At 33.5% G+C, this 8,756-nt stretch overlaps 1 non-coding gene across 1 annotated transcript; it reads left to right on the forward strand.

Annotated features, from left to right (window-relative positions):
* Nucleotides 1-5,209: 5,209 nt before the first annotated feature.
* Nucleotides 5,210-5,283, forward strand: Trnan-guu. Its single transcript has one exon. It is a non-coding gene; the product is annotated as a tRNA-Asn (tRNA).
* The last annotated feature ends 3,473 nt before the right edge of the window (nt 5,284-8,756 follow it).

Raw genomic sequence — 8,756 nt, forward strand, 5'->3', positions numbered from 1 at the left:
CTCTGCAGTTGATATGGGTAAGTCAAGCAGCCTTATTAAGACATATACGCAGCAATAATAATAAATTATATATTAAATCGCAATTAGGGCGGTGTTAGGTTAGCGTGAAAATACACTGACTAAAGTTTTATAATATCCTTAGTGGTCGAACTTTGGGTATTGCTATATCTCCTAACTTATTAATAATAAAAAATAAATCAGTGGCGCTACAACCGTCTTAGGTCTGGGCCTCAGATTTTTGTATCTGTTTCATGAGCGTTTGTCAATCTAATAGGCAAGTAGGCCTGTACCTGACACACGTCGATTTTTTTTGGGTCTAAGGCAAGCCGGTTTCCTCACGTTGTTTTCCTTCACCGTTCACCGCGAATGTTAAATGCGCACATAGACAGAAAGTTCATTGGTGCACAGCCGGGGATCAAACCTACGACCTCAGGGACGAGAGTCGCACGTTGAAGCTACTAGGCCAAGACTGCTCTTATTAGTAAGGATTAAAAGATTTTTTTTAATACTATTATATTAATTAAAAAAAATATTATGTAAATGTGATAAACAATGAATGCACTAGCTTAAGCTGTTTGCTGATGTAGCTTTTGTTGTTAAATTGCTACGGAATAAAGGTATGCCGGCTTTATAATAGCCTAAAGAACTTGTAAATTTATTGACACCCGAGCTGGACAGAAAAAGATGTTTAGTTTACGCTTTGTAAATTAATAAAATGGCGTGAACTTATGTTAACTCATCTAACATAACACATTTCGAAACAAACTCTTCAGTGAAAATATATATATATATATAGATTTTGAGCTGTAGTTTTATCACAATAAATATATTTGCTTTAGGGTTTAGTAGGTTTAGTCGATTGCAGAAGACGATTATTGTCTAGCTCGCGTAATGAGGAAGTTTGTCGCTCAGCCTTAAAGCGACAGGCAGCTAATTGAGACCTGTGGTGACAATATTGTATAGATGGAAAATTAATTGCATAGTGATAATTGATAGATTGAACTTACTAATTGCAGTTTTAGAAATTCTAAGCGCTACCTACTACATCAGTCTAGGTGGTGTATGTTGGAAAGTAGTCTAGTATATAAGAAAAGAGAGTCTTGAATAAGAGAAGAATATATAACAAGACTGTCCGTTGCATCAGGTTAAGTTAAAGTTACAGTTTATTATTAATATTATTATTTAATTCTTATGGCAAAATTTTATATATTTAAATATAATAAAGAAGATTTTCAAAGGCCGGTAACGCAATCGCGAGCCTTTTGGCTGTGTGAGTTTCAATCGATGTCAGTTAAAACTTTAAATTTAAGGTACTCGTTTGCTAAATGGAAATTTTTCAAAAATTTAAAAAGCAAATTTAACTTGTTTAGAATACTGCAACCAAAATTTATTAATAACAAAATATAATTAATATGTTACAAACAGCAAAAATTCTTAGTGAGTTCTTGTCTCTTCGCGACAGTATAAGAATTTATATTAAATGAATAAAGAGCCCATTTATTTCGATTCATTATTACATTCCTTATTACTTCAGATATAAATTTATAAGACTATCGAATTTATATTATTAATCCAGACTCCCGAATGTTAAAACCGTCATTTTGTACTGTCAGGCTTAGCGCTTTCTTGATTCTTCTTTCTTCTTACATCTAAGGGTTAAAGTGTGTGTGTGACAACGTAAGTGCTTGGCACTAAGTGACAACTTAAAATATTAAAGCCTATTATTTATAATACTCAGATTAATCATAAATGAAATAATAGTAATAGTGAAATATTGAGTTGTCTTCTGCTTTAGTTTTTTTTACTCACAGTCTCAGTAAAAAACGAAAGCCCAAAAGTACTAATTAAATTGGAAATATTTTACATAAAAATCTGAAATAAAGACACGATTTACAAACCACAATTACAGTGTTGGGAAAAATGCAATATGCCGGAGTAAAATGATTTTGTGGAAAAAATGGGACTTTTTTCTTTGATAAAACGTGATACGATGCTTTTCCTTATTTGTGCCCCTCAGCGTGAATGGGACACAAAGTGAGAGAAATATTATTTTTATTGTACTGTAAACGAGGTTACAAATATAATTTCCTTTAGTACCGGAGTCATGGTAGATGAGTAGTGAAAATCGGTACCGTTATTGAAGTTTCGCAGTCTTATATATTTAAAGGGATAAACAACAGCTTCACTCACTGTTGCACGGCTGGAGTTCGGACGCACCTCAAAAATTGAAAATTCCTCATTAGACCAAGTCCGCGTATGCTGGATTAATCTAACTAAAATTTAGTTTCAAAATCTATACCATTTTTCTATATTTTTCGGTAAGATATGAAATGGACTACGGCGAAAGGACAAAACGGTTTTGGCCTAATTGTCTAAAGTTATTAGCTGAAGTTTTCAGAATGGATACGACTAGTCTTCCTTTCGTCAGCGGTCAGCAGGCAGTGGAAAACACTTGTAGTAAAGCACAGCTTCTTCAGCTTAGCCACAAGCTCAAACCAAGGATTAGCATGATTGTGTTACTACTTTATAATATAGATATTTTAGTCTTAGGCTAAATATTTCCTTTTAATTTTTCTACAGCGGTTCGGTCCGTCGACGACCAATGCCTCTCCGAGCGGCTTGATCCTTTGGCGTTGCGTAGAGATGTGGGGTCACTCTGCATCTTCTACCGCATTTACCATGGAGAGTGTTCAGAGGAGTTGTTCGGATTAATACCTGCAGCTGAGTTTCATCATCGGACGTCGAGGCAGAATACGAAATTCCACCCGTATCACCTTGACGTCTGCCGTTCCACCACATTGAGGAATCAGCTGCCCACTGAAGTTTTTCCGAACCAATTTGACTTAGGGTCCTTCAAGATAAGAGCGTACCAATTCTTAAAAGGCCGGCAACGCACTCGCGGCATTGAGAGTGTCCATGGGCGGCGGTATCACCTAACATCAGGTGAGGCTCCTGCCCGTTTGCCCCCCGTTCTATAAAAAAAACTCCCCTTTTAGGCTTGTAACATTTAGTTATGTGGTTTATTATATGGATTAAATCAAGGCTAATAATAAGATTCATATGATACCTACGTTCATTTCTCTTGCAAATCTGCATCTATCTCGAAATTCTCATTTTGTTATATTAAATAGTACATAATCCACGTAGCTCGCTGGTATTTCGTGTAACAGAATATAATTTCACTCTCAACTTTAATATTTTACTTTACAAGCAAGCATGTCCCCGAGTGAGGTATGTACTTGTGTTGTGATTATTTTAGAAAATCTTGGCAGACTTTTCATATTTCAAAAATATGAAACTAAGTGATATTTTTTCTCCATTACGTTACCAAGAAATAATAAAATGGAGGTAACCGCTAGCGTTATACTATGTATATTGTGTAAAGCCATATAAATCTAATATATATAAATTACGTGTCACGTTGTTTGTCCGCTATGGACTCCTAAACTACCGAACCGATATCAATCAAATTTGCACACCGTGTGCAGTTTGATCTAACTTAAAAGATAGGATAGCTTACATTTCAATTTGTAGCCGCAATATTATTTTATTGCAAAATATTTGTTTATTATTTAATAGTCACAATTCTAACAGATGGCGCTGTGTTGAAAGTACCAACGTTTCACATAAGCTACAATTTAACACGTTCACTGCGCCATCATTTTTAAAGAACTTTCAGCTGGTGCGTTGGAGACCTAAAAGATCTCGTAACAAGCCTATCCCCTGGTGCGTTTGAGACCTAATCAGTCTCCTAAAAATACACTTTTGAAAATAATTTATATCTTCCAAAAAACAATGACATATATTTTGAATTTTTTGTGGGTGAAAGATAGCTAATTGCTTTATATTTTGCTAGGTTCGCACGCAGTTACGACATTTGAATAAACTACAAATACCAAAAAAAAATTAGATATCGATTGTATCTCGTACCGCACCCGAAGATAGTTCAATATGTGTAGTAAGTAGTGATGGGAATAAAATAATATCTCAGTTATCGATTCTAAAAGTTTTATTAATTATGCAAAGTGTTTTTCATTAAAACATGGTAAGCACATTGATTGCTTGTATATTACGCGCAAATGGTAACAATTCGTTTAGTTTTTTTAGAAGCGTCAGTGCTGTTTAACTGCGTGTGCTCCAACGAAAAAGGTTTATCGTTAAATATTTCATAATCAGAATCACTGTCATTATTAGTCAATGGGGGGCAAATTTGAACATTTTCCAAAACAAATATTTTACAGGACGATGCAGCAGTATAATCCGGCGTTGATTTTTTGTTAGAAACCTCAGCAATAAAATAGGTTTTTTACACTTTTTTATCATACAAAAATAATCAACACGCTGGTATATACGCGAGTGTTATTTCCAAAACGTGCCCGCGACTTCCCGAATGTCGATTCTAGGACAACACTAAAAATCCCATCCTCCATCTCTTGCGTCTACGAGGCGTACGATTTCACGAGTACCGACATATCTCCTAACGCAAGGAATTAAAATAATTACAAAACTGTGCGTTAGGGACCTAATCCATCTCTAATTTATTTTTTAATGTCCTTGAATTCAGCTTTAAGTAGGAAGCAAATATGTATATTTGTCCTGTTCATCCTTAAAGAACTTTACAAGTTAGACCCTCCCGCAAGGAGTGAAAAAACACGATTATGTTCAACGCACAATACAAAAGTCCTGCAAGAGATCTGATAGATCTCGTAACGCAGCGAACGTGTTAATGGTATAACCACCAAAAAAGCATGGTGGTCCCCATGACTGGTCTTCTCCTACCGTTTCCCTTGAATAGTTAACTACTGTGTAATATAACAAAAACCTTAGCCACAGCAACGCTTGGCCGGCCTGCTAGTAAAATATAAAAAATGTAAAGTTTTATTTAAGTAGAGGGGTTTTCAGTGTGATTAGATTGGTTCCGGATTAATATTACGCTATTTTAGTCAGTATTGAGCTCCTATTAAAAGTGAGTCAAAAATGTAATTTAGCTTCCTTCTCCATGCTGCAAGTACCTTTAAAGTTAAAACTATCGCTATTAAATATTTAGAATAAATATAGAATATTTATTGAAAATAAAATAATACAATTTACAATTGCTTTTATTATGGCAAAGTGCTCTCAGTTATTAATTTCTCAAAATTATATTAGCTGTAATTTGCAAATCCGTAGACGATGTTATGCGTGTACATAATATAGTGTGACAAACAGAGCCTCCGTGGCGCAATTGGTTAGCGCGTTCGGCTGTTAACCGAAAGGTTGGTGGTTCAAGCCCACCCGGGGGCGACTTTAGTTTTTTTTCATCCATGACATGTATTTTATATTCGATTGCAAAATAAAATACATAAATTAATCTACATATTATCTATCGTATACGTAACGATAATATGTAGATTAATTTTGAGTCACATATTCAGATAATTTTTTATCCATTCCAAATATAATTTTATCAGTTAATACATTTTTGATAATTTATATAAAAATATTATTATAAAGAGGAAAGGTTTGATTTTTTGTTTGTTTGAAATGGATCGGCTCCGAAACTACTTGACCGATTTCAAAAATTCTTTCACCGTTGGCAAGCTACACTATCCCGAGTGACATAGGCTATGTTTCATTTTAAAAAAAAATAGGGATGCTTACTAAAACTTGAATAATCTAACCCAAAGTGTAAAAAAATAAACAAAAAAACTTCCTTCAATCGTGTGCGCTGCCAAAATTATTAATGATAGAACAAAATGATGTATCACAATTTTTCAGGACACATCACTATCTATTAAAAATGTCGCGACAGCATGTCTCTATCTTTTATAGTTACGTCACAATAAACGTCCTTTTATTATTATTTTTTTTTAAATATCACACCTAGATAAGGCTCTTTATTCGTACCTAGGTATTGATTATTATCTAAATAATTACCAACGTTTCACACAAGCTACTATTTAATGGCATAACCACCAAAAAAGCATGGTGGATTGGTGTTCTCCTGCCGTTTCTCTTGAACAGTTTACTACTACGTAATATAACAAAAATCTTAGCCACAGCAACGCTTGGCCGAGTCTACTAGTATAAAAATAAACAAAGCTGTGACTTTTTGTTTCTTCGAAGCAATCTCGTTTATGTTTTCTTGGTTAGAACTGTAATAACATTTAACCTCACTGCGCTAGAAATAATTACCTCAGGGAGTCTACGATCATACAAAGTAAATTTTAAGCTGTAACTTTAACAGAATTTTCTACTGATCGATGTCAGAACTGAATCAGGTCTTATAAAAATAATTTTAAGTCTTTAATTATACTTCAGGATAATTTATAAAGACTGATGTGCCTACTGACATAAACGAAAACGAACATATTTGTGAATGGTTTGGATGTATATATTTAAATTTTAAAAGTAAATTTTACTACGTTAACTTATTATACAAAAAATATACTTAACATTTAAATATAAAAAGGATGAAACATATCATGAAAGATAACATATCATCTTTTATTTTTGTATTTTTAAAGCCGCACTAACAAGGCCACACAAAAGAAACAAAATGAAAAGAAACAATTTACACAAACTAGAAACAATGGATGACCTCGATAATAGGAGCAGATGGCGTGCGCAATGCGCAAACATTACAATATGTGGAATTAATTAGTATGTAATGAATTGCCTCAGAAGCAGTAACGTAAAAAACAATATTATATTGGTAATTTACTTTAAGTTGTCCGTTGACATTTCGCATAATTTTACACTCACACAAATTTCGGGAATGAAGGATTTTGTAGTACATACGATATCGCAAAAGGGTTACTTAAAAATAAATAAGGAATACAAAAATATCAATACAAGAATAAAAAATTATCCTATTCAAATAAACACACCCAAACGGCCCGATAAAAATATATGATTTCTAGATTGAAAAGAAAAACAACGGTTAAAAAGATCGCCCCAGGATGTTTCTTGATTTGGATCGTGGCTCAAGTAAATACACACAAAAAGACTCATCACACATATTAAATAATATATTTGCGATATGGCGACATGTTTGCTTTGAAGTTGTGTACTATTTTGAGTATTTTTGGGTACTACAATTTCATTTTTGTAATGACATAAGCTGTAACTTTGGAAGGATGAAACGGTTAGAGTCATGAAAAAAACTGGATTATGTGAATAACTTAAATATAATTATTGTCGTAATGTATGTTTGAAGAAAAAGGTTTAATTGTCAAGTCAATTGAATTTGAAGAAGATCTTTTACACAACACATAGATATAATTATACATAGATATGATTAATGGTGATTAAGCTTTTAACGGCTTAATTACAATAATAATAAATCAGTGAATATTTTTGATTTAATTTAATTAGTCTTTACACAATAAAATATGTTCCTAGGCATAGACTTAAGCAGAAACATATTATTGTTCTGCTTTGTAAATTTTATTTACAAATTTACATTAATAGCATTGGTTAAGTAGAACATATCTATTTCGTGAAATTAGACATACACTTTATTATTCCATAACGTTTGTATTATGTATTATCTATAAGAATCTTATTCTTATAGATAATATATAAAATTATAATAATAATATATAAAATTATTTAATCATTTTAAAATCTGTTTACTTGAGATTTATAGTTTAAAGTACATTTATGTTATCACCTAGCGTACGGGATGCTGTGAAAGTGTTATCCGTTCAAAAGAACGTGCATTTAAGTGCTTTGAAGTGTAAAATGTTCGACATCTGTGTATAACAAAAAACCAATAAATAAGTGCTAATTAGTGATCTACAGCGTAATAATATTATATTTCTACAGAGTTCGTGATAGGGGACAGAATTGGAGAATCTTTAAATAACGAATAAATAATAACATTCTTGGACCCGAGTCTACCCACTTTTGGATCTTGGGTACAATATTGTTGATATTATCTACCTACATAAATTGGGATATCTACATAAAAAGGGTATTGAAATATGAATTGTTATGAGTGTAACGATATAATAGTTGGTGTAAACCAATCATTAAAATGTACAGTTTGCCAACGACAGTATCACATTAGATGTGTTAACAATGCACTGGCCAGTCCGGAGGGTACTAGCGAGAGTAATTCGTGGATATGTGCAATATGTAAGAACCACGATAACCTTGACAATTTAAATATGTCCTACCCAAGTCGTGCTTCTACTGATAACATAGTTTTTAACCAGCGACGTCATCGAGAACTGCTGACTTTGCCATCTCTTTCGGGTTCCGAATAGCGAGTAATGATTGAGGAAATTGTCTCTGGAGAAATTAAAATTGCAGTCTTCGCTCTAACTGATAATATTTCGAGGCTTCTAAACAACTCATTTGAAGTATTAAATAATCGGTTAAAGATCATAGAAGATAAACTATTCGTATCTGGAACTGGCAGCCAGCCGATATTAACTGATTCAAATAGAAATAAGCAAAGCGAGGCAAGTACTACACTACATCCAATACCAACCAAGAAAAATCGGAAGCAAAAACGCAAAAATGCATCAACGGCTCCAATTACTCATACCTCTCCCATCGATGAGGTGAAGGAGTTGCCCAAGCCAGCAGCTCCTAAGAGACATATAGAATCACCTAATAACACAGAGAGATCAACGAATTCCTGTAATCATGTAAACTGCACGGAGGTAAAATTGCCGGTCAATCGTCGACGGTTGAGCACTCGTTATCTTGTGCGAGGTACTGCACTGCCGGGGTCAACAACTCTCGAGGCTTCAGAGAAAATGAGT

Source organism: Pieris napi, chromosome 6 (assembly GCF_905475465.1).
Source record: "Pieris napi chromosome 6, ilPieNapi1.2, whole genome shotgun sequence".
Classification (NCBI taxonomy): Eukaryota; Metazoa; Arthropoda; class Insecta; order Lepidoptera; family Pieridae; genus Pieris; species Pieris napi.